The sequence below is a fragment of the Talpa occidentalis genome, unplaced genomic scaffold (assembly GCF_014898055.3).
Source record: "Talpa occidentalis isolate TD23 unplaced genomic scaffold, MPIMG_talOcc4v2.1 talOcc4.9, whole genome shotgun sequence".
In the NCBI taxonomy this organism is placed as follows: domain Eukaryota; kingdom Metazoa; phylum Chordata; class Mammalia; order Eulipotyphla; family Talpidae; genus Talpa; species Talpa occidentalis.
This window is the reverse complement of record NW_023605305.1, coordinates 17379604-17404444: the sequence shown is the minus strand read 5'-3', so window position 1 is coordinate 17404444 and position 24841 is coordinate 17379604. Positions and strand designations below refer to the sequence as shown.

At 50.5% G+C, this 24841-nt stretch overlaps 1 long non-coding RNA gene across 1 annotated transcript in view; it reads right to left on the bottom strand.

The window, feature by feature from the left end:
- Positions 1-1078: 1078 nt before the first annotated feature.
- The window catches only part of LOC119236250 (uncharacterized), a 44762-nt gene continuing 20999 nt past the window's right edge, over positions 1079-24841 (bottom strand). Inside the window, exons 3-4 of the long non-coding RNA XR_005123016.2 lie at positions 21158-21254; positions 1079-1714 (exon numbers count right to left, since the gene is read on the bottom strand). This is a non-coding gene — a long non-coding RNA (uncharacterized LOC119236250). The remainder of the gene's footprint in view (positions 1715-21157; positions 21255-24841) is intronic.

Here is a 24841-nt window from a genome sequence, read left to right as displayed (position 1 = left end):
AGGACACTCCCATCTGGGCTCAGAGCCCGCACCTGCCCTGGACCTGCCTCGGTCCCACCCACTGCCTCTGGGCTCTGTCCCTGCCTGGGTCACTAAACACTGAGCACTGGGTCTGTGCATCCCAAGGGCACTCTGTAGGGGACCTCCTTCAGTCCTCATGGCCAGAGGGGCCATCAAGATCGACAGAGGAGGTGTCACCCAGCACTGACTGCCAGGCTGCACCTTGGTGCCTCACCCTGATGTCCTGGCTCCTACCCTGGAGTTTCAGTACCACACCTGCTGTGTCCTCCGCCTGGAGCAGCCCCAACATACCCTGCACTGTTTCCATTGGGGAATTACACTCTTGGTTCAAAGGCCAAATCCAGTGCTGCCTGCTCCAGGAAGTCTTCCCTGATCTCCCCAGGGATCTGAGACACAGAGAGGCCAGGCCACTTGCCCAAAACCTTATGGCTGCTGAATGGAGAGATGACAGAGTCTGGGCTCCCAAGTGTCTCTCCAGGTCTTGGATCCCTTATCTGAAAAATGGGGTTACAGGAGCACCCTCCTGGCAGGGATGTTGTGAGGACAAGAGAAAGGCTCTCCCAAATCAGCAGTTGTGACCGAACGTTGTGTGCTCTGCCCTCAGAGCGGGACGGCCTTGTTAATATGGGCGAGGACCCCTGGCTGGGATCACAGGATTTTATACCCGACTTCTCCCACCAAATAGCATCTATTACTTTAAACAAATAGAAACAGACACAGCTAAAGCAAGCCAGAAAAATCAATAAGTAATAAATGTTAACTTGTGAGCAAATACATGATCTCAGTCGCAGGACCTGATTGGGTGTCCAGAGATTGGCCAGGCCCGGTGCCAAGGGGCCATGAATTCTGCAGAGGTGTGGCCTTGAGAGGGGTGGAGGTGGGCAGTTCAGGGGCTTCACCCATTTTGTCCTCAACCCAGCTTTTTCCAGAAATCTGAGGCAGCTGTGGAACAAGCTGGACTAAGGGTCCACATGTCCTGGGGCAACAAGTGCTCTGTGTTTGTCCATCTACTGCCCATCTATTGAGGACCTATGCCATGCTGGGCCCAGTGGTCAGGATGTGTGTGCTGAGTCTCACCAACTGGACTCACCCCATCTCTGCCACTAGCAGTTGTGTGTCCCAGGCAAGTGACCTCTTTCTGCCTCAGTTTTCTCATCTGTAGAACTGGATAATATTTATCTCACAGTGTTTTGGTGAAGAAGTAAGCTGGATAGTCCATGCAAAAATGTTTTCATGGATTCCTGGTACATTAAGTTCTTGAGAGATGTTAGTGATCATTTGTATTGTGTTGGTCTTGCACTGAACAAGACAGACCCAGGGAACGCACCTACGAGGTAGGGTCTGTTAACTCCATTTAATAGGTCAAGAAACTATGGTTCACATGTTAAATGACTTGCTCAATCTCACCCAGCTGGTCAGTGACAGAGCAGGGATCCACTACAACTGTGCGTGGCTGCAAGTAATGGAGAATGTGACCAATAGTAGCTTAACAAATAGAGGTTTATTTTCCTTACCTGAAATGAGGTCCCCAGGGCAATTGCTGGTGCTGGGTACTCGTGATGCCATCAGATACCCAGGGCTTTCCTTCTGATTTTCTGTTCTGCAGTTCTTAATATGTATGGCTTTGTCTTGGGCCTCATTACCTCATGGTTACAAAATAGCTGCCAAAGCTCCAGGCACGTCATCTGGGTACCTACCAGGAATGAGAAGGAAGGCAAGGAACTTAGAGTTTTCTAGCAAGTCTATCCCTTTTCATCAGTCCAACAAATCCTTCCCAGAGGCACTCCAAGCCAACTTCTACTCCATCTTATTGGCCAGAACTAGGTCAAAGAGTAGTAGCCCCCTGGAACAATTACAGCTTAAAGCAATCAGAAATACTTCTGTCATGAGTTGCCCATCTTCTAAGAGAGCAAGAGAGAAGAGTGTCAGTGCAAGAGTTGTCAGTGAGTGAGGACATCGTCTACCACTGGCATGCATGGCCCATCTGCATTCTGAACCCTCAGCCAATGAGCACTGAAGCCTGACTGGGTCAGGCCTTAAACTGGGGTGACAGAGGTGAGTGAGATGCACCTCTTCCCTCAGGTGGCTCGTAGTCAGATGTTGGGGGGGGGGCAGGTGGATGAATAGGCTGATCCATTTGGGAGGTCACTTCTGCAATGAGGATGGGCATGCAGGGTGGTGGGAGAGCACAGGGGGGCTCTGCTCAGTGTGGAACAGGCCACGTCCCACCCCAAATGTCTGCTCTTCCTTTGCGAGATGCTCAGAGAAAGCGGCTCTGGGAGCCCTGGCTATCCAGAGCAGGAGCAGAGGCAGCAGGTCCTACAGCCACTGCACTGCAGAGGGCGGAGACTCAGAGAAAGATACATTTACTGAGCCCCATATCCCCCCTGGTTTCATCCACTTCCCCCAATCTTTTTATCATAGTTTACTAACCATTTGCTACCCTGCCTGGGAGATGCATCCAGGGAAAAGAGCAGCAACTGGCATTACAGAACCCTGAACCAAGCACGTCACGTGCATTACCTTGTCTCAGATTCCCAGCACCCAGCGAGGTAGGTGCCGCTCCTATCCCCAGCGTATGGACCAGGAGACTGAGGCACAGAGAGTTTCAGTCACCTCACAACGTCACACTGCTCATAAGTCGAGAACCAACCTCCCCTCTCCCCACAACTCTACCACCCAGTGGCTGAAAAGGTTCTCCATGATGGTCTAGTACATTTTTTTGTTAGGGCAACAGGTGTAGAGAGGGCCGGCAACTTCTCCAAAATCACCCAGCACATTAGTGGGTGAGACTGGCCTCCTGATTTCCTGCCCAGATTCCTCCCGCTGGCAGGTCACTCTGGCCACTTTCTCTTGGGGCATTGGCAGGCAGGTGGGCCAGGGGATGGGGCAGGCCACACCCGGGGAGGCCCTGAAGGGTGCCATCCATTGCCGGCAGAAGCCAGTTCCCGGGGGCCCTGGGCTCCCTCCTTCCTCCCACCCACACGCTGCGGAGAAATACATCCTTTGAAAATGAAAGTGGGTTTGAAGTAAACAGATTAGTGGTGGTGATGTGCTAGCACTTTATTAATCAGGTGTCCTAAATACACTGAAACCTGGGCATTTAATTTAGATTTATAAGGATCATTTAAATGTATAAGACCAGTTATTAAGCATTAAGTACAGAAAATGCCAATTGGTTTTCATGGGCAATATTTATTGAAGTATTTAAAAAAGAAAACTATGTAAAATGTAATTACCCTTTTGTTGAATGTAAGCGCTGTCGGGGAGCAGTGGGGGCGGGGGCCTCTGTTAGGAGGTGTTCTCTTATTGTATGGCGGCAGGTTCATCACCATGAATATAAACGGGACACCCCCCCACCATGAGCCCCATACATTATCCTAGTGCAGGAGGGGGTCGGGCCACTTCCCTACCAGAGTGGAGCTAACAGGTGCTGGCAGGGGGCAGTAGAAGGCGCCCAGGATGGGCAGCTGGAGCCCTGGGGTCTCATTCCCCCACACATGGTGCAGCCTGGTCTGTGATCTTGGGGTACATTTTCCTCTCCAAGAGCCGTCGATACTGGAAGAGGCAAAGGGGAATTCTCCCAAGGGCCATCAGAGGGAGTGTGGCCGGCCAGCACCCTGGCCTAGACTCCTGGCCTTCAGAACATGAGAAAAGAAATTTCTCTTGTTATAAACTACCAAGTTTGTAGTCCTTGGAGGGCTGATTTTCATTTGTATCTGCCTTATGGGCAAAACCTAAAAACCTTGTTAAAGCATCCTGGAAGATCTTGCTTTGCTGGCCATGCTTTGTATGCAGAGTTAAAAGGCTGTTCTTGTTGTTTGCACTCCAGAACTATCCTAGTAGCTGACACACTCCTCATCCCTAATGCATTGTGAAGATGCCTTTCCAGTCAGCACGATGGCCACTGGCCATGTGGTCTGACAAAGCCCAGACTTCAATGGGCACTGCATCGCAGGCCACACATGGCCTGATTTTTGTTCCCCTGGAGCTCCATGACCCCACTGTCTCTGGCACTGTCCCTGGCACTGTCCCCAGCCTCATCAAGTCTGGCCCATCACTGAGGGTTTGCTTCCTGATGCCTCTGTTGATTCCAATCACTATCATTCCGGACTCTTAGCAGAAAGAGAAAATACACTGGGAATTGCAAACAGGGGATTTAATTCAGAGAGTTGATTATCAAAGCGCTGAAAGGCCACAGAGGAAAAGGTGCAGGGAGCGGGGCTGGAGGACCAGACGGGAGGATGTGTTAACAGAGCTCAGCCTGTGAGCTGCCATCAACCTTGGTGCTATCATCATTGACCCCAGAGATGTCCTCCAAGCGCCCTTCAGCTGCCCATGGCCACTATTGCTGTTGCCAGAGCCACCAACGGGCAGTGGAGTTACAACCCCTTGGTGCAGCCAGACCCCTTCCAGAAGTACAGAGGGCAGCGCTTCTGCCCTCTACCTTGCAGTCTTGCTCGAGCACCTTCCAATGACTGAGGCTTATTGGAGGCCAGCAGACCAGGGACTGGGAAACCACCATCTGGGCTCCAGAATCACACAGTGGTGTTAGTGGACCAGAGAGCACAGACCAACGCCTTACCCATGGGTGATAAGGGGTCACCATTACCCCCAAAGAGGCTGTGAGAAGATGAAATGCATCTGCAGAAGAGCCCAGGTCAGGGCCTGCACAGAGGCCCTCACTCAATGGGGACTGATGGCAGCAGGATCAGCCTCACCCTTGACTTACTCTTAGACCTTGAGCAAGTGCCTGGGCCTCTCTTGACTCCACTTTCTCATCTGTTAAGCAAACGGGCTTGGACTAGAACCCCCTCCACTCCCCACAGGCTAATGGATGACCCAATAATGAAATGGATGGGCCGAGACTGGCAGGAAGGACAGAGGGAGGGGCTACTGCCGGGAAGGAGGGGCTGGGCAGGGTCTGAGCCCCTGAGCTGTGTGCTTCACTGGAGACCATGTTCACATGTCAGACAGCTCACTCTTCAGCTGCCTTAATGCTCCCGACATCTGCCTGCTAATGTCGCCTCTGGCAGCACAACCTGGTCTCTATTCTCTTTGATGTGCTCACTCTCAGGACTGCTCAGCAGACAAGAAATTGCCAGCAGCAGCTCTTTTCTGCATACATTGGTCTGGAAGGAAAGGGAGCTGCCAATTAAATCCATCCTAAAGATTAGATTTGTAAGCTCAGGGGCCCATGAGGGCCCCGAGCGCCTGAGCTTTGAGGATCTTCCTGTTTTGGAGTGGAATTATTCATTTAAACCTGCTGGAACTCCAGGGAGCCAGAGATGCCACAGAGGCGGGGTCCTTGGGAAGCTTCCTTATTAGGAGCACGCGACATTTGGGTCCAGCAGAGGGTTCAGGACCTACTCTGCCGCCTGCTAATTTGCACCAGTTACTTAACTAGTCTTAGGCTGAGATTCTTTATTTATAAAAGAAGATAAGAACATTCGCTTAATTAGCCCATAGCATCACCTTCCCCGCTCTTCCCAGCACCCATCACTCCCCCACACCCTTTCCCCGGGAAACTAAGTCTCATGCACACTCTCGGCCCTGATCTGGAAGGGTTATCAATCAGTGACAGTTCCCCAGCCCCGCTCTCCTTAGAGACAGGTGCAAGCCTCCATCGAGCCAACGAGAGCACTCCATTCTCCCTGTAAATAGTGGCTGGCCCAAGAGAGCTCGTGACCAAGGCCTATCGGAACCCTCCACTGGGACTACATATTAAGAGAGCAGTTCTCTCTTCCCTCGGGAATCACCAGATGGGACAATGTAAGCTTGGAGCTTCCAATGCTTCCCCTCTGCCTCTCCTCCCCTCTCCTGCCTCACGAAGCAGCCCACTAGCAAAGAGAACAATGCTCCACATCATCAGAAGAACGCTAAAGAATGTTGAGAGAGAAGAGCGATTTGGTGATATTGTGGGAGCTGCTGAATCTGGCTGTGCCTGAAGTTCTTCCCAGTTCTACAAACCTGTTGGAACTCCAGAGAGCTGGAGATGCCACAGAGGTGGGATTCCCAGTTTGTAGAACGGGGAAGAACTGGCTAAAACTGCAAGTGTGAAAGAAGCAACTCAGCTGCTTTCACGACCCCAGCAGGAGTCACATCCTACCCTGGTGCCTGCCATCCTGATCTCAGGGCCCAGGAGTGTCTGCCCCTTCCATGTGGCTGAGAGCTTCTCAGGGTCTGGGGCTGGAGAAATGCTCGGGAGATTTCTGATGCATGAGGAGAGAGTGAGTGCTGCTCCTCCACATCCTGTCCTTCATCCTGCTCTGGCTCCTCCTCCCTGACATCCCCTAAACACCCCTGTAACCAGGCACTTGAGCTTTGGCTATTCCTGCCAACACCCTCCTCTGTGCTACAACTCAGCATGTTTTCCAGTCATTCATACCAGAGACACGTATTGATCGAGCATTTGTGATTAAGCATCTCGAGGCGCTATTCCAGGCTCTAGGAGCAGGAAAGGGAACAAGAGCTGGATGCTGCACTCAGGACATTTTCATTCATGGGGAGAGATGGATTAGAAAGAAAGGAAGAGATGGGCTTATTGTGCGGCCTAAAGGGCACTCTGGAAAGCCTGCTGCAGGGGTGCGGAGCGGGGGGGCTTGGTGAGTGGAGGACAGCCGTCTGTCATCCCCTGCTCCCCACCATGTCTGCCTGCTCTGTGCACAAGCCTGGGGCTCACTAATGCCCAGAGAATGAGAAGGATGGAGTGAAGTGGAGGCAGGAGGCTCAGCTGCTCTTGGAGATGTGGCCACAGAGATACGCCAGCCAGAGGGCAGTGGAGGTGGACAGAGGCATGCGGGAGCCAGCAGCTCCACTCCTAGAACTAGGGCTCAGTTTGGTAGGGTCCAGGGAATAGGAGGGAGGAAACACAGGAGGTTTCTGTGTCACAGGCAGTGTCCAGGCAATATCCAAGACAGGATTTTGGGGGGCCCTCTCTCAGGAACCAGCCTGGTGCCTGTCCCTGTGCTGGGGATTCAAGAGCTGCAGAGTTAAAACCAGGAGGAGAAAGGAAGAAATATTCCAACCTCCTGTCTTCCTATCTTGTTTCCGTTGGGCTGAACCCAACACAATCAGCCAGCAATGGCACTGATAGTGGCCGGAGGGGTCAGCCTTGCTGTGCGGACTGGACAGAGGGCCTCAAGTCTGAATATTGACAGAGATTATGAAGAGTATTTCCTCTCCCAAAATGCTAACGTGTGACTTCACAAAGCGCTCTGGAATCTTTTACTTTATTTATGATTTTTTACAGAGTGTGCATCATGTCATTTATGAAGCTATTTAACAAATTGGATGAGTTCCGGCTCAGGAGCAGAAACAAGGTGACCTTCCAGGTGACCCTGGATCTTGGATCTCAAGGTCACTTTAGAGGCTCGACAGGTGCAAGCAGATTGCTGTGGAGCCTGGTGATCTAAGTTCAGGCTCTGCCTCAGCTCCTACCTGCAGCAGACTTTGAGCAAGTCCTTTCTGATCTGGGCCTCAGTTTCCCCAACTGCACAAAGGCTGTGATCCCAGATGGGCTTCCCAGAGTGCCTGGGCCAGGAGTTGTCTGGGAAGGAAGAAGCCACCACACCATGGGAGCCTGGCTTTTCCCATCATGGGAAACTGATAAACCTGCACCTATTTATTTGAAGGAAAATAATCTAGAAAAATGTCTCTGGAAAGCACCTGGGAGCATTTCCAAGATGATTAAAATGCAATGATGAGCGCTTATAATTAACGTCTGCTGGGACAGGAGAGAAAATCCAGGGCAGGTGTTGCCACAGCAGCTTCGAGGAGGAGGAAGGGTTCTGGGAGCAGTGAGGAGACGCCTGGCAGCTGGCAGTGAGGAAGAGTGACTGGGTCTGTGGCGGGGTCATAGTCCCAGACGTGCCCTACCTCGGAACGTGACCTTGAACTGGCCCTTTTGCCTCTTAGGGGCACAGTTTCCCCAGCTGTAAAATGAAGTGTTGAAACAAATCATCTCTGTGGCTTGTTTCCATCCAGATTTTCCATGTGGATCAGGGAGTGGGGCAGGAGGTAAAAATCTAGAAACATAAGTTTCTAGGATCTTTAGGGCTCAAGATGTTCATCGTGAAGGTCTGAGCAGAGGGTCACCAACTGAGTGGAAGGCTGGCCCCTGCCCCCTGGCTCATAGCTCTGGGTGAGCCCCACGCCCTGGTTTACTCCCCTGGGATGGAGGAGCTCACAGCGGTGATGCTGTCAGGTCTGCTCCCTGTCCCGTCTGCTCTTGGTATAACCTCTTCCTTTTCTTGGCCTTCGTTTGGGCTGAGTATCATGTATGAGTCCGCTTTGTCTTCTGTGTTGGCTTATTAGCCTTTGCTCTGCTTCATTATTTTAGCAGCTGCTTTAGGGTTTATGTAACACTGTTGGCTTAACCCCATCCACCTCCATATTACATCATTTCACATGTAATTTAAGACACTTCCAGAAGCAGGCTCCTCTCCTGGGTGTGTTTGTCTATATTTCCGAGTACCATCCCACTGCATGGGTGTCCCACTGTACCCTTTGAAAGATATATTGATAGTTTCCAATTTGGGGCAATTATGAATATAGCAGCTATAAATATTTACGTGCAGATACATAGATTTTTCAATTTACTTGGGTAAATATCTAGAAAGGGGATTTCTGGATTTTGGAAGATGTATGTTTAACTTTATAAGCAAGTCAAAGGCCTCTCTCATATTCTTTTTATGAGCTATCAGGTTTGTGTTTGCTGTGATAACGTCCGTGGGAGTTAGCCAAGAGTTCGCTTGTATGCCGGCTCCTTTTTTGTGGATCCATTCTTTAAACGTTGTTAATTCTGATTCCTCACCGGTTCTGTCTGGGTGATTGGGAAAAGGAGGTAAATTGCTGGGAGCTGGGGCAGCTGAGAAGTTTCGGGGCACGTATCCCACTCCAACAGGTTTAAACTAAACAGGGAAAATGAGGCTATCGCTTGGCTCAAACATCTGAAACGTGCAAGCGTGGATGGCTTCCAGCCCAGGAGATCCTGCAGCTCAAATGGATCCTTCTACAATCTGGTCTCCCCATGCACCCCTTGTCCTGTCTGTCCCATTCCTGATAACTTCTTTTCTTCCCTTGCCTCTCCTCTCCCTCTACCCAGCTAATTAAATAACATTGTACAATGTGTTTCATTTGTGTTTGGCTCAGGGGCCTCGAGGGCCAGCAGCCACATTCATTACAGGATTCCGTATAGAGGGAGAAGGATGCAGTGAACCGGGTTTTATTAAAAGTGGCATCTGAGCCCGTCCTGTGAGGCAATTACATATTCATTGGTGAGAAAGAGCCACAAATCTCAGCCGCAGTGCCTGGGGCCTGAGAGGTGAAGACAGAAGGACTTGCCCTCTGTGCTCCAGGGAGTGATCCGGGTTTCATGGGGCAGGAGCTCTGAGTGGAGGGAACAGGGGTCAGAGAGGCCTCGGCTGGGCCCAGGCGCCCCATGCTGGGCTGCACCGTAGTGTGGATGCTGGAATCCCCTGTGGCTTTGGCTGGGGCCATGTCTCATCTTCCCAAGCTGGGCCTCCAATAAGCACCTCCTGGGGTTTTATTGCAAAGGGCCCTGAATTTCCCTGGGCATGAAGCGCTGTCTGCTGATGGGCCACTGGGTGGGTACACCCCACACTCCACTGCCCCACCGCGTCCTGGTGGCAGAGAAGGCTGAACAGCATTGCTGCGGGCCCAGCGACCGTGCCCACCGCGAATCTCCTCTGTCTCTGGGACCTGGGTATAGTGGCTGAGGCCGTGATTCATGACAGTGGCCAACACCGCCTGAGCACCTACTGGGTGCTGGGCATTATCTCACTTAATCCTCACAGGGTAGATACCGCGTTACCCCCATTTATGGGTAAGAAGGCTGGCTCGGGGGACTTATCTGGCTGTGTCCAAAGACAGCCAGAATGAGGTATGCAGTGGGTTTGATCTTATGTCCACCCAACATGGCAGCCTACCCCCCCTTCTCTGTGTCCCCACGTGAACGCGCCACACACATGCAAGTCTTCCAGCACTTGTCTTCATGTTCAAAAAAATCTCTCATGTTCCACATATTGATTAAGCCCTCTCTGTGTGCCCAATTCTATTCTAGAACTTTTTGTGCATCATGAACATGAAGATGTCCCCACCTGGGGTCTTCCAAGTGGAGATGGACCCTGGATCATCTATCCCAGCTGGGCCAGGTGCCCCCCAGTCTCTCCTTGCTTTATAAGAAACTAGATCATTAAAGAATTCTGCTGACCCCTTGGACAGCAGCAGAACTTTGGGTCCCAGTGGCCCCTTACTCTGCCAAGGGCCCTCGCCAGACCAGATTTGTTATCTCATTAGCAAGAAGCAAACACTCTGCTGACAGCCCCTGGGCATCTGAACCATCTGTGCCTGGTGTCCTGGCCCAATCTGGCCAGCACTGTCCATGGGCCTGTTTCCCTTCCTGCTCTGCAGGGAGGTGGCGCCTGTGGGACTGACAGGGTCTGCTCTTCTCAGGACACCGCCAGGTGGAGGAGGCATTGGAGCAATGTTGGATGGGAGACCTGGAGGAGGTGATCTGGGCAGGAAAGGGAGATCGCAAATGGATAGAGGGGAGAAGTCAACCTTCCTGACCTCCTACTACGTGCAAGGCATTTATTTATATGTACCCTGTCATCCCAGCCTCATTACCTTGGGAGACAGATGTCACCAATCCAATCCCAATGTGTAATAATGCCTGTTTTGCAGATGAAATAATTGAGGCCCAGTGGAAGCTTGTGCCCAAGACCACACAGCTTGACCATGGTGGGACAGTGATCAAATCCTGGACTCTGGTAACCCCTAAACCCATCTTTTTCCTCCCAAAGAGATTGTTAGGGTTTGCTCATCACTGAGTGGAGGTTCCTATGGCTCCTTCACCTCCATCCCCTCTCCCTCCCAAAACCACCAGACAGTTCCCTGGGACAGTGAAGCCTTAGTAAATCCAACCTTCAAAGAGGAGGGACTGAAATGATCCCTTGGGAGAAACAAAAACAATTTCCTGGCAAAGTAAATCATTCAGCCTCTTCATAATTGCAGGTACAGATGGCTGCCCCCCTTCCCCAGGAAGGGGGATAAATCAAACTTTATACCAGGATCTACAAATCTGCTGGGGCTGTGGCAGGAAGGAGGGTAGAAGGAAGGGCATGGTGGGGAGCAGCACCCCTAGTCCTGGGGACATTTGGATAGAGAGTAGGGGCACCGTGTAGGAGGATGATTGCTCTCACCTGCACCCCTAGGGGGTTGGGACAGATGTTTTCTGGGCCTCCTACCAACCTCAACATTCTGTGGGTCCCTGACCTGCTATCTGGCAGTAGCTGGAGCCAAGGGTCTGGCCTTAGTGATAGGGGCTGGAGAAGAGCCTTCAGAGTTGTCAGCTGTTCTGAGTTAAGCCCTGGGTGTTGGTGGCTGCCTGGAAGAGGGATTGGTAGTCAAAGAGGGCAGGTCTGGAGTGAGTATCCCAAGCAGGACCCTAGACCAGGCAGCAAACTCAGCATCCCAGGCTGGGAGTCATGGCCTGAATCAGGTCTGGGCTGGTTCTACCACTTGACCAACTGGGTGACCTTGAACAAGTCTCCTGGTCTCTCTGGGCCTCAGTTGCCTCATCTGCTTAGTGGTCTCTCTGAGCCTCAGTCACCTCTTCTGTTCAATGAGGATATGAACGCCTACCTCGGGGATGTCCTGCCTATTCACAATCTTGTAGAGAGCCTGTCTGGGGAGCCACCCATGTGCCAGACCCTGGTCTGGACTCCAAGGATCACCCACCACTGACCTACAGACCTTCAGTCCAATCAACCCAGTGATGCTGCCTCCTCTAGGGACATCAGGTCCTGCAAGAGGCACCAGTTCACAGGAGGCCAAACTTCATTGACTGCTGTCACCTCAGCCCAGCTGGAGACTCTTGTGCACCCCTTTGACCCCCTTCTACAAGCTTCCTTTCTTCTCATAGCCCCTGGACTTACCTGCAATTCCCTAGGGGTTAGGGTGGTACAGGGGCCTCTTTGGAGATGGATCTTATTTTATTTTCAGGGCACCCATCACCCTTCCTTTCCTATTCTTCCTCTCAGAGCCTCCCTCCCACCACTGATAATAGAATTTTTAATTATTCTAAATTATTAATTATCAAAAATTGGGCTCCTGCCACAGATCATTAAAATGAGAGTCTGTTCTACTTTACCAATCTTTTGCCTTCCTTTGAATGTGATAGTGAATTTCATAGCACACCTCACACAGGAGTCAGGCAGTCCCACGGGCTTCCTGCAGGAAGTTATCTTTAATTGCAGATGACTTAATCTTGTGTATAGAAAATCCTAACTAATCTACTAAAAAATCTATTATAACTAATAAATGAGTTCAGCAAGGTTGCAAGATACAGCAACAGCATACAAAAGTCAAATTAATTCTATGCACATGCAATGAACAATTCAAAAATGAAACCAAGAAAATAATTGATGCATTTATAATAGCTTCAGAAAATTGAAGTATTTAGGAATACACTTAACAAAAGGAGTGGAAAAGTTACACACTGAAAACAAAAAAATATATAATAGAAGAAGATCTAAATAATTGGAAAAACATTCTATGTTCATGGATTGGAAGACCCGATATTATTATGACAATAATCCCCAAATCCATAAATTTAATGCAATCCCAGTAGCATCTCAATTGATTTCTGTGTAGAAATCAACAAGCTGTTTGGAAATGCACATGGAATTCCAAGTGACCCAGAATAACCCAAATAACCTTGGAAAAGAGGAATGCAGGAGAAGGACTCACACCTTCTTATGTCAAAACTTGCTGTGATATCACACTAATGAAGATAGCATGGGGCTGACATAAAGGACAGGCATTTAGGTCAATGGAATAGAACTCAGAGTCTAGAAATAAATTCTTGTCTGGTTAACTGAGTTTCAACCAGGGAAATGACTATCAAGAAATGATGCTGCAACAACGAAAATCATCTGCAAAAGAAGGAAGCTGGGCTCTCCTACAGATTTTGCCCACTATCCAAATTTCCTACTTGATATGATTTGGTAGATTATTTTGAGGGCTCTGGGGATGCTCACAAATTTCTCCTCATAAATTTATGGTAATGCTGTTCCCAGATCCCAAAAATAAGCTACCAAATCATACCAAGTAGGAGCATCCTACCTTCAAATATGAGAGGAAACCTTTATCTTACCCCTCTGTTCCTCCCCTGCAACATTCTTATCACCTTGAGCAGATGGTAACACCCCAGTTGGCAGGAGGACTCCAAGCCTAGGAGCAGAAAATGAACTTGTCCAAGGTCACATACAATTTCATGGCAGAAATGGCAGAGTTTCTAGTCCCAGGCAGCCTCACTCCCACTTACCACTCTCAGTTCCCCATGCTCACTAGTTCTCAGCATCTTCTTCTCAAGGCCTTTCGACAAATGTCCTTTGAAGTCTCATACTACCAAGCATCCTCACGGTCAGGGCCCAGCGCCATCCCAGCAAGCACACAGGACCCAGCCTCTGAGTTAGCTGGACTTGGATGGGTCCTGGGTGCTCCAATGGGCTGGAAGAGCCTCCAAGGACTCCAGCTGGGATCGGGATTATCTCCCACGTGACCCTTAACACTATTCTGGAGGTGGGCACGCACAGACACCCAGGGCTGAGGAGCATGAACATGGGGCACACGAGCCTATGATTACAGACACCTGGGCCAAAAAGCCGGTGCACTCTGGGGGCGTGTGCCTATGCGTATGGACATCTGGACAGAGACATCATTATGAGAGAGCTCCTGCAGAGGTCATGGGAGGCCAAGAGAGGACAGCAGAGAGAATGAAAGAGAGAGAAGACAGAGAGAATACGTGGAGATTGTGGGGACTGGGAGGCTTGGTTGCTGCCTGCCTCCCAGTCCCCCCAGCCCCCTGTTTGCTGGTCTGCATATACCTGGTTCCCTGCTTCAGCATCAAAGTCCTGTCAAATCTACCAAGGGCTCCAAGATTCTTTTTCATTTGCCCAAATCCATCATGAACCTGCCAGTTCTGGAATGCACAGCAGGTCCCAACACCCCAATCCACAACATCCCCAGGAGGTGTGGCTGCCTGGCATTTGTCAGGGTCGTGGAACTTTAAGACACTGGAAGCAGAGGTCAAAAGTATACCGAACACCCCGTTAGTTCATTCACTCTTGCCACTGTTGTTTAATTCTACTGGGGACAAGATTGGAAAGATGGTGCTGGTTTAATTTGCTAGAATGAATAAAGATAAAACAAATAAGACAGTAGCTGAGGGTAATGAAACTCCAGGAGCATATAATTCACATTCCCTGAATCCTGGGCCACTTTCCATCACGGCTGCTTTTCCTGTGTTTGGAGCTGATTAAGCCAAACATTAGCAGTTTATTGTCTTTTTCTTTTGCTGGAGAGAGGCTGGCTTCCCCAGCTGGCAGCAGGCAGGCACTGAACAGGTTTGGACTGGTCACCAAAGCCAAATGTTAAATAGTCAGGAATTTTCTGAGCCAGTCAAACCATCAATAGCTTGAAATTGGTCATGGTGGGGCTATTTGCGCCATGGAAATTGGCACATCAGGAGTTTTTACAATTTTCTTGAGCTGGTGCACACTATATCAGGGTCTTTATAAATGGGATGAGGAATAAGAGGCAATGCTTGTATTTCTCTGGTGCCTACAGAGCCCCGCTATTGGGGTGGGGGATCTTGAAGAAAGTATTCATTGGTGAGTACAAACAGCACCTTTGGAATTGGAATGATTCTCCCAGAAGTGGGTTGCAGGCTTTTCCAAAAATGGGCTTACCCCTGAGTCCAGTAATAAGCAGCCCTGCCAGGCCATCCAGAACACCTGGAGACCAGGGTCAGCAGTGTGGGGTACACGTGTCCCTGGGGTACACAGGAACATATCCACTCATGCACACATGAAGTCCTGTCATCAGTGCACTCAGGGATGTGTTTCTTAGTGCAATAAGGAGCGTGTACATGGTGCCCACAGGCATGGGCATCTACTCATATGGAGTCATCAGGCTTTTATGCCCTCCAGGGGCCATTATGGATGCCCAGGGCCGAGTCACGCGTGCCTGTAACTGTGAACACCTGGGCCTAGAGAGTGTGCCTAGAGAGTATGTGTAAATACTCACACCTGTGCCTAGAGGTGATGGCTAAAAGCGCAGAGTCACTCTGAGGCGAGACGACAGCAGGGAAGGTGGAAAACACTCTGAGGTGAGACCACGAGATGACAAGAGATGAAAAATGCCAGAGAGAGGGTAGGGCAAAGATTGACTGGGGGCTCCCCTGCCTAGCCTGTGCCTGCCCCCCTGCCTAGCGTGTTTGTGTACCCGGTTCCCTGAGAGCGCATTAAAGGCCTGTAGAATCCACCAAGGGCTCTACAACTCTCTTATCCGTCTGCCAGAATCCGCAGTGAAGCTGCCCTGTGCCTGCTGGCACTGAAGGCCCCTGCTGGTGTGATTAAGGGCACTCGAAGGTACCAAACTATTAGCTTCTTATTGCTGCTGTAACAAATGACCACCACCGAGTTAGTGGCTTGAAACAACACAAATTGGTTACGCGTGTATGGAGCTGGGAAGTCCCCACTCCACCCTAGCAAGTGAAAACTGAATGGATGAAAAAATCCACAAGACTGGTTGGAGAAGAGAGAGGAGAGGATGCAGAGCAAACTGCTAGCCCTAAATTGGAGAGAAAGGCAGGTTTCTCGGAGCAGGGACTTCCAAGGTCCCTGGGAACCAGAGCAAGGGTGGGAAAGGGAACTGTGATCACTTTCTAGAGGCTTAGTGCAGAGAACTCAAAGGCATGAGAACTTCAGGGCACCAGTAATGGCAGAGCAGGGCTCAGTATTTTAAATTTACCCCAAGAACTCAACTAAGTATCCACAGTTAATATTAGAGGAAAAAAACCTTGGGCTTTTGGCAGGGGAAGAGGAAAAGGAACAGTTTTAAAATATGTCAAAGCATCTTGTTCTTAACAAGGTTTGCTCTCAGGGTAACTAGTCAACAGTGTCTAACCTCGGGGGCATTATCAGATCCCAAATGATCAGGCAAAGCCCAACTGGACTCTAGCCCACTCTAATCTTCCTGTCCCGTCTAAGGTTATGGTGGGGGGGGATTATAAACACTTGTGAAGTTTACAGTCCAGAGGCATAAGTTCTAAAAGATCAGGACTTCATCACAGGACTACAGAAAGCTTCTCCTCCCTGCATACTCACTACCACACTTACTAAAAGCCTTTTACCTAGTATGTCATGTCCAGCTATCAAGACAAAATTACAGGGCATACAGACAAAAGCGCACCTTGGAAAAACAGAGTGAGCACCAGAAGCGTACCCAGCAGGGTGTGGGAATTATCATAGGAATTTAAAATAGCTATGATTGATATGCTAAGGGCTCTAATGAATAATATAGATTATATACCGAGAATGGATGCACAGAAAGATTGAAGTCTTTTTTTTTAAAGATTTATTTATTTATTTATACAAGCACTGGGTATAGTCAGAAGCGCGGGAGGGTGAGAGAATTCACCAGAGCCAGAGCAGGGAGCAGAGCAGGCAGAAGGACCAAAGTACACCTCTGAGGGGAGCAACGGGCATGCCAGAAGAGGTCTGTGCGCCATGCCCTCGCCGGTAGCCAGGGATTGAACCGGCACTGCAGAGGCTGCGGGCAGCTTTGCAGCCCAGCGCTCAACCGCTGCGCCACCAGGGAGGCCCAAGATTGAAGTCTTAAGAAAGAAATACCAAAGAAAAAAGGTGAGGTCTATTGAAAAAAAAAAAGAAGAAGAAATGATAAAGATAGAAACATTTATGACCACAATGAAGAATTCCTGTGATCAGGCTAATTATTAGACTGGACATGGTTGAGAAAACAAACTCTGAGCCAGAGGATATATCAATAGAATCCACAAAAAGCAAAGAGGAAAGAGAACAACTCAAAAACAAACAAAAAAAACCCCAAAAAAGTACAGACTAAGGGTGACAGAACAACTACAAAAGGTGTGTAACATACACATGATGGGACTATCAGAAGAAAGTGACAAAGGAACAGGCGAAACGACTGAAATAATGAGAGAGAGATTCCCCAAATCAATGCCCGGCACCAAACCATGGATCCAGGAAGCTATTCACTTGCCTTGATCGGGGCGCTACTTCTGCCAATCTGAGTCTGTCACCCCATCTCCTTCCTGACTTATCTATCACTTTCTTTCACGTGGGATTATCACTTATAAGTTCTCTTGTGATTACACTTATAAGTTCTATCACTTATAAGTTCCCTTGTGATTACATTTGGACCCAACTGGAAAATCCAAAGTGATCTCAAGATCCTTAATTTAATCATATCTACAAAGTCCCTTTTTACAGGAGAACAGATATCCAGGCTCTGGGGATTAGCCTATCTCTGGATGACCATTACTCTGCCCGTCACAACTACCTCCTGGCCCCAAAGATTCATGCCTATCTTGCAAGCAACATTCATTCACCCCATCCCAACCACCACCCCTCACCCCCAGGCTCCAACCATTTAGCGCATCAACACACCATGCAAATGCTCATTTAAATCTCAGCAGCTCAAAAGCCCCAAATCTCATCATCTAAATCCTCCAAGCCAGGTGTCTGGTGAGGTTCTGGGTATGGTACATTTTGGAACATAATTGTCCCTCTCCACAGAGAACCCTGAAACTGGAGACCTATACCGCAATATCTTTATCTGCAGAACTGGTTTATTGATTTCACGTAGAGAATGGGGGTAGTAGTAATGGTTCCTATCTGTATCCATTAGGGTTCCACCAGAGAAGCAGAGCCAGTAGTTACACACACACACACTAAGGGGTTTACTAGAATCAGCTTCTCCAATAACTGTGGCTGCTGAGCAGTCTACAAGGCTAGTCATGTCCGAGACGTCCACGCACGGGCAGGCAGCGGGAAGGGAAGATCACAGGCTGGAAGGGAGCCCCTGAGGATCGGCTGAAACCATGTCTTTTCTTATTGACTCTGATCTTGGTGACAAGTGTATCTGCAGAAGCTGGGCCCTTTGTCACAGAGCTGAACACACACAAACACACACACACACACACACATCTGGCCCAGGAGACAGCGAGAAGGAAGATCTGAGAGGTGGAGAGCGGTTGCAGGCTGAGCTCACTTCCCACTGCAGGTGGGTCAGCAGATGAGTAGTACGTGGCTGCGGCAGCTGCTGCCCCTACACTGATGCCAGCTCTCAGGAGAGCCTCTGGGGGTGTCCTGGTCCAAGCAGGAAGCACAGGGGAAAGGGAATTCTGGGATGGACTGAGCCCAGCCAAGTGGGCACTTGACAAAGTGTGGTTAAGCCCTGACAGCTGGCATTTCTCTTTGTCATGCAGATGCCTGACTTAAGCTTTGATGCCAACGCTGGGCACGGCTTGGAAGAGGGCTGACTCAGACAGGCACATGTCAGCCGTGATGCGCTAAGAGCCAGCCCCCGCCGCCCCTTTGTGTTACAGGTCCTGGTTGATTCACATGACTGCTCAGCTGGGGCTGACATCTTTCTCATTTTCCCCCCTTTTGTCTTTCTTCCTGGGCTTTAAATTTCCATTTTGACGTTTTAAATTCACCGATAAAGAATGAGCTCACAAAACCCTAGGACACTCTGCCCCCCAGCCCCAATAAAAGCAGGACCCCAGATTCAGAAAAGGGAAGTGACTTGCCCAGGGTCACATGCTAGACCAGTGGAGTGAGGACAGAAATCAGGACATGGGCCCCTAAGAATGTGTTTCAGGAGGGTTTGCTGGTCCTGGATCCCAGGACTCCACTGTTTCCACATAGAGTGAGTTCACCTATCATGCCCTTGGATGCTGGAACCTGGCCAGTCCCAGCTGGGGACATTGGGAGCCCCTCCTGAAGCTGAATGGTCCCCAGGAGTGAATGAGACAAATGAGGGCTGAGGACAGTCATAGAGGTGACCACACTCTTGCCACTGTTTCCCTCTTCCAGACCAAAAGAACAGATCCCAGCCCTCTTGTGGGGGGCCGTGGAGGGGGGTGCAGGATGGTCCTGGACCAGGCTTCCCAGGTGGTCACACAGTGATAATCTACCTCCCTGTGCATGGGGTTCCGTCCCCCAAGGGGACAGGAAAGGCTTCCCTCCCTGTCTAGCCCTTCAAGGTATGCCCCACCTGTGCCCACATTCTGCTTCCCCTTTCCTTGGGCTAAAGCACCCCCAGGAGTTCACCTTGTAAACGGCAGAGAGCTGGCTCCTGCACCTCACTGCTGCTCCCTGCTGCTCTCCCTTCAACCTGCAAAGTAGATAACCCCAGAACCTCTCCAGTGTGGGTCTTTCACTGTCTGTGTTAAAATCAGCCAACACAGCACCAAGTCCACTGGGCCCGAATCCTCTGAGAGGACAGACCTGAGGTTGGCCTTGGAAGCATGTGCTGGGGTGGGCGGTGTGGCACTCCCTGGGCTGCACTGAACATCCCAGGAGGGGGCGCAGGTGTCTGACAGCTGGCCCTGTGGGTGCCTGGGCATCTGGAATCTTTGGGTTAGAGCTTGCTATGGATGCGTCTTCAATTTCTTCCTTCTTCTTTCTCTCTTTGATTTTCTATTACCCTATCTAGAACTTTCATTTTTAAATATTGCGTTTTTCAGTTCTACCATTTTCACATTTCATTTTTATAGCTTTATTTCACTGCTGAGTTGTCTTTTTATTCATTATTCGGAACATATTTTTTACCACCCTGAGTTTAATTATAATAACTGCTTTACAATCTGCGTCTGATAATCCTCACGTCTGGATCATCCTCATGGATTGCCCTTGCCCTGATTTGTGTTCACATTCTCATACTTCTAGTGATTTCACATTTTACCCTGGACCCGTGAAAGTTATTTTGTAGACTTCTTGGGTTCTTCCAAAAGAGGGTGTCCTGTCTGCTGGCTCCGGGGGCAGGTGCAGTGGGGCAGCAGGAAGCTCTGGCTTAACTTATGCTGCTTCCAGAAACAGCTGCTTCCTAGCAAGGCTCCAGTCCCATGACTTGCCCACTGCAATCTGTTCCCAATGTGGCAGCCAAGGTATCTTTCCGGAACATATAACTGGTCATTTACTTCCTTTCCTCTGGCCCTCCCTGCCCTGCTCATGGCTTCTCTTCTCTTAGGATAAAGAACAGACTCAGTCTGCTGCCCTGCAAGGCCCTGAACACACACCCCCTTCCTGGGGTGACACCCAACATGTCCCCCCACCACCCACTCTCCAGATCTCTGGACATCTTCAGTCCTTTGTGAGTGACACCCTTCTTCTGCCACAGGGCCTTTGCACAGGTTGTTCTGTCTACAGTGCTCTCTTGACCCCACTTCCCCCAACCTACTTCTTATCTTTTAATCCCAGCTCAGCTGTCATCCCCTCAGGGACATCCTCTCTGACCTTGTGTGACAAAGTCAAATCCCCCTTCTTATGCCTCCCTACACCTTTCTCCCTCACAGCAGCAAATTCACGTTAATTTATGGTATTCTTTACATCTGTCTGCCCAACACACCTTCCACTCCAGGAAGTCAGAGCCTGTGTTAGTCTTGGGTCACATTGCAGTCCTGGCACAAAGGACCTGGCACAAAGCAAGAATTAATAAACGCTTGCCTGGAGGCCCGATGATTAACCGGTTGGCCTTGGCAACTTCCCTTCTCCCTTCTGGGACTCATTTCCCCTTGACTATGGTTTTGACCCCTGGCTTGTTTAGCGAGAACCTCTCATCACAGGGAAAGAATCCAAAAGTGTAAGCCATCTCCCCCACAGTGTGATGAAAGTCAGCCTGGGAAGGAGGTTGGCATGGGGGGAAGACCAGATAAGATATCAAAGGCAGGAGACATAGCCAGCCCCAGGCCGTGCTGCCCATGAGAGCCCCTGTATCTTCTGCTTACGTGGGCCAATAACTGCTACTCCCCTTTACCTCACATCTTGTAATGTTATTCTTTACAGAAGTAAAGATAGAAGCCCCTGACTTAAAGTTTCCAAGATAACCAAAAGAGAAATAAAAATACATTAAAGTGGGCAGAAGAGGAGACAGGCTGGTGGAGAAGGGACTAAGGTCTTACTTCTCTAGCAGGAAGCCCAGAAATAGAGTTACTAACATATTATTTCACTTCATGAGAAAACTGGTGGGAGAAACAGCTAACCCAGTCAAAATTGGTTACCTCTGAGGAGCGCAGCTCAGGGCAAGAAGTTCAAGGCATCGCTACATCTCATTATCAGTCTCTGTGCTGTTTCCTCTCGGTGGCAAGCTGAACCAGTCTGCAGAAGCAAAGAGACCAGAGAAAATCAGGCCCATAACTTCGTCAGGGTCCTGAGGTTGACTGGGTTGAAAGAACCCATTTGCTTCACAGCAATAAAATCTCATGCTTAAAACTAAAAAGGATAAATATCAAAAGACACACCGCTTATTTTGTTGACGTGATTGTGTATTTGAAGTTAAAAATTAAACCTGGGGTAACATCTTCTCCAGTGTCTAAGGACAGGTTGTCTCAGTTATCAGAACCTTTCCAAGGAGGCTCCTTCCTGGAGGACCCCACTGAGCGGCTGGGGAGGCTTCATCCACTGCCGGAGGTCTCCTTCTGTGACCCCTGTGGAGGCCCATCAGTGCCGAAGGCTGGTGGCCTGGAACCACAGGCACATGTCCCCAGAGTTGGTAGGAATGAGAGGCCTGAGTGGTTCAGAGCAGGTGACCTGGTCTCTCATTGCCTCAGGAGGACTGTCTCCTGCCGCCTCTGATGGGGGCCACTCCACTCCCACCTCCCTCCAATCAACTGCCCACAGCAGTGCACGTGGGTGGGTGGGGGGTCCTCCTGGGCCACTGTAGTAGAGGCCGTGGGACCTCCAGGGGACAGAGCCCATAGCCTTGGAGTGGGTGAGGGGCGCTCTCTGGACCTGCCACCTCCCATTTCTTCCCTGGGCCAGGATAATCCCCCCATGGCCCTCCATCTGCCCTCCCCTCCCAGGCCAGATCACCCACAAACCTGACCTTTCCTTCCCCTCTGGGAGGATAAAAAGATGAAGCTGAGAACAAGCCTTTCCCTTAACCCCTAACACCCAGCACCCGGCACGGCACCTGGCACAAAAGGGACATTCAGAAAACATTTATTGAATGAAGTGATAAATTCTAAGATTCTCAAATTCTGCATGTCTAAGACTCTCTGACTTTTATGAAGGATCCCAATGATGAATGCTGACAGGGCCCGGACAGATGGCGGAGCTGTGTGAGTGGACTAGCCAGATTAAATGCAACTGCCCAGCACCTCAGGCCCTGTGGGGACAGCTTGAGGGGTGGCCGGACTGGCCACCAGATTGGCATGGCTGGGGCCTCAGCCTCAAAACTGCTGACAGTGCCCACCCTCAGCTCTGCAGCCCCTCTGCTTCTCCCCTCCAGGCATGGCTTCCGCCTGGACTTGGGTTCCACCCTCTGCCTATGGCTTGTTTTAGGCAGAAGGTGCTCCTCAAGGACTTAAGGAATGGACCTGACTCCGGGAGCAGCTGCATCCTCTCCCTGGGGCTCTGTCTCCTTCCTCCCTTCTCTTAACTCTGCTTCCCTCTGTGTCGATGCCCTTCTCAGGCAAGCTTTCTCCTCACTGGAGGGAAGAAGCTGCCATCCCAGGCCTCCATGGTCCCCACAAGTCATGACCTAGAGGAAAAGGTCCTTGCCCCTCCAAGTGTCCACCTCAGAGAAGATGGGTCAGTGTGCACCCATCCTGGAGGGCAGCACCAGCTGCATCACTCAGAAGGTTCCTCTTCCCAAAGAAGATTCCGTTATCCCTATGCAAGGAACTGGAAGTGGGGTGCTAGCAAGTCAAATGCTCGGCTGTCTTCTCTGTGGTATAAAGGAAACAAGGGTCTCCCTATTGTGACTGCAGCCCCCGTAATCTCACAGAAGGTGAGAGTGAGACCCCCTGAGCCAGCGGTCTAGGTCTACTTTGCAAGCACTCTGGGTGATAACAGGGAAAGGCAAGCAGAGGAAGCAGAAAAGCCTGAATCTGCCTCATCAGCTCCTCTGGCTCTTTGGGAGTAGCTGCCAGGCCAGGACCCACCCCACCACCATGGTCCTCATGGCCCCTGGAATCGGGGCCCTCACCAGGTCTCTGGGCCTCTACTAGACTCCCCATGGACTGCAAAGAGGATAAAAAAACCATAGGAAGGTGGAGCCTTAAAATAACCCAGGGTTGGGGATGGGGTCTTTATCACAGCCAACCAGACAACTGTCTGTAGTCACAGGTGACCACAGGAGAAACCAATCACCAGCCATCCCCAATCCGCTGGACCAATCAGATGAATTCATTTGTTCAGCCAATTACACACTGAGAAGCGCTCCTATTAACAGACAGGTAGACAGAATAATATGGGTCCAGGTTCTCCTTAACCTCCAAGGCCTTCCTCACCTCTGCTGCCATGAGGAACAGCCTCTCTGACAAATACAGGACAAAATGAGTACCCCCAGCTCGAGGCACACAGGTGAGGTCTGCCTGACACTCCAGTGGCACTTTGATATACACTTGAGTCCTGGGGCTCATCAGAGCTGTCAAAATGTTATGATCTCCCTGGGAGAAGTGACGCGTGGAATCAAGCAGAGTTAAATATTTGTCACATTCCTGAGCATGTCACCATGGAGACACCCCTAACTTCCCCTCAAGGTTGTCAATGGGTCATCCAAGATTGAGGCTAGGATCCTTTCCCCAGAGGGCCAATGTGCTGGGGCTGTCCTCAGGGCTCCCTATGGATGAACTCAGAGGGTCCCCACACTCAAAGGTGGGCACAATTCTTACCCCAGTGTGCTGTGTCATGGCCAGAACACTTCTCTGGGAGTCCCTGACTGACCTTGGCCCCTTGGCTTCCTGTGTGACTTCAGGGAGGAGCCTCCCCTCGTGTTCAAGAAAGGCAGGAGGAGGAGAAAGGAACTGAAATGAAGGTGAGGCCTAGTGGCCGGAGCTGCAGTGTCCTCAGTAAGATGAGGCATGCTCAGGACACCCCCTGGAGGGGTTTTTATCTCCACTTAGCAGAAGAGGAAACAGCTGCCCGAGAGGTGTTTGCTCTTCAAGAACCTCACACAGCTAGCTTGTGGCAGAGCCAGGATTCAAATCCAGTTTCCTCTGATTTTCTCCATCCCTCTCAGGTTGCTTTGGGCTGGTTTATTCCCAGTTGGCTGGAACAAGGCTGAGGAGGAATGGGCTCAGATCTCAGGCCAGGAGGTAGAGAAGGAGACCCAGAAATAGGGGGGTCAGGGCAGCTCTAGGGCCCAATGATGCTTGCCCAGAGGGGAGCACTTGGGACTGGGCAGTAAGAGAACAGGGGAAAGTTGGGGACTCGGGGAGGAGCTGCTCATGGACAGGGTGGGCTCAGAGACAGGCTTGTGTCCTGGAGGCGGGTCAGTAGGACCAGTAGGACCCAGTTTGGAAAGAAGTTGGGTGGGGCAGAGAGCAGGCGGTCCTGGTCCCAGTGCTGTGTAGCTGGAGCCCCAGCCACCAGCTTCCCTGGCCCTGTCCTCCCTGACAGTGCTCCTTCTGGAGGCCAGAGGCTGCTTTGGGCTCCCCGCCTTCCCTGGCTCTCCTGACACTCAGAGGGAAAGCCCTGGGCCTAGTAACATTTTCTGCTTATGGGGGTTTAGATGAAGAGATTGGTAATGAGGGCTCACATGTGGAGACAGAGTGGCTCAGTGGTGGGGGGTTAGGTGGAGAGTGAGAAGGGAGTATGGAGCTGGGGTGTGGGGAGTGAAGAAGACCTTTTCAGGGCAACAGGGAGGGAGGGCACCCAGGCAGAGGGAAGGGGGCCAAAGCAAGGGAGAGTACTCGCCTGGCTGGTGCAGGATTAAAGATTTAAAGATTTGGAGCTGTGAC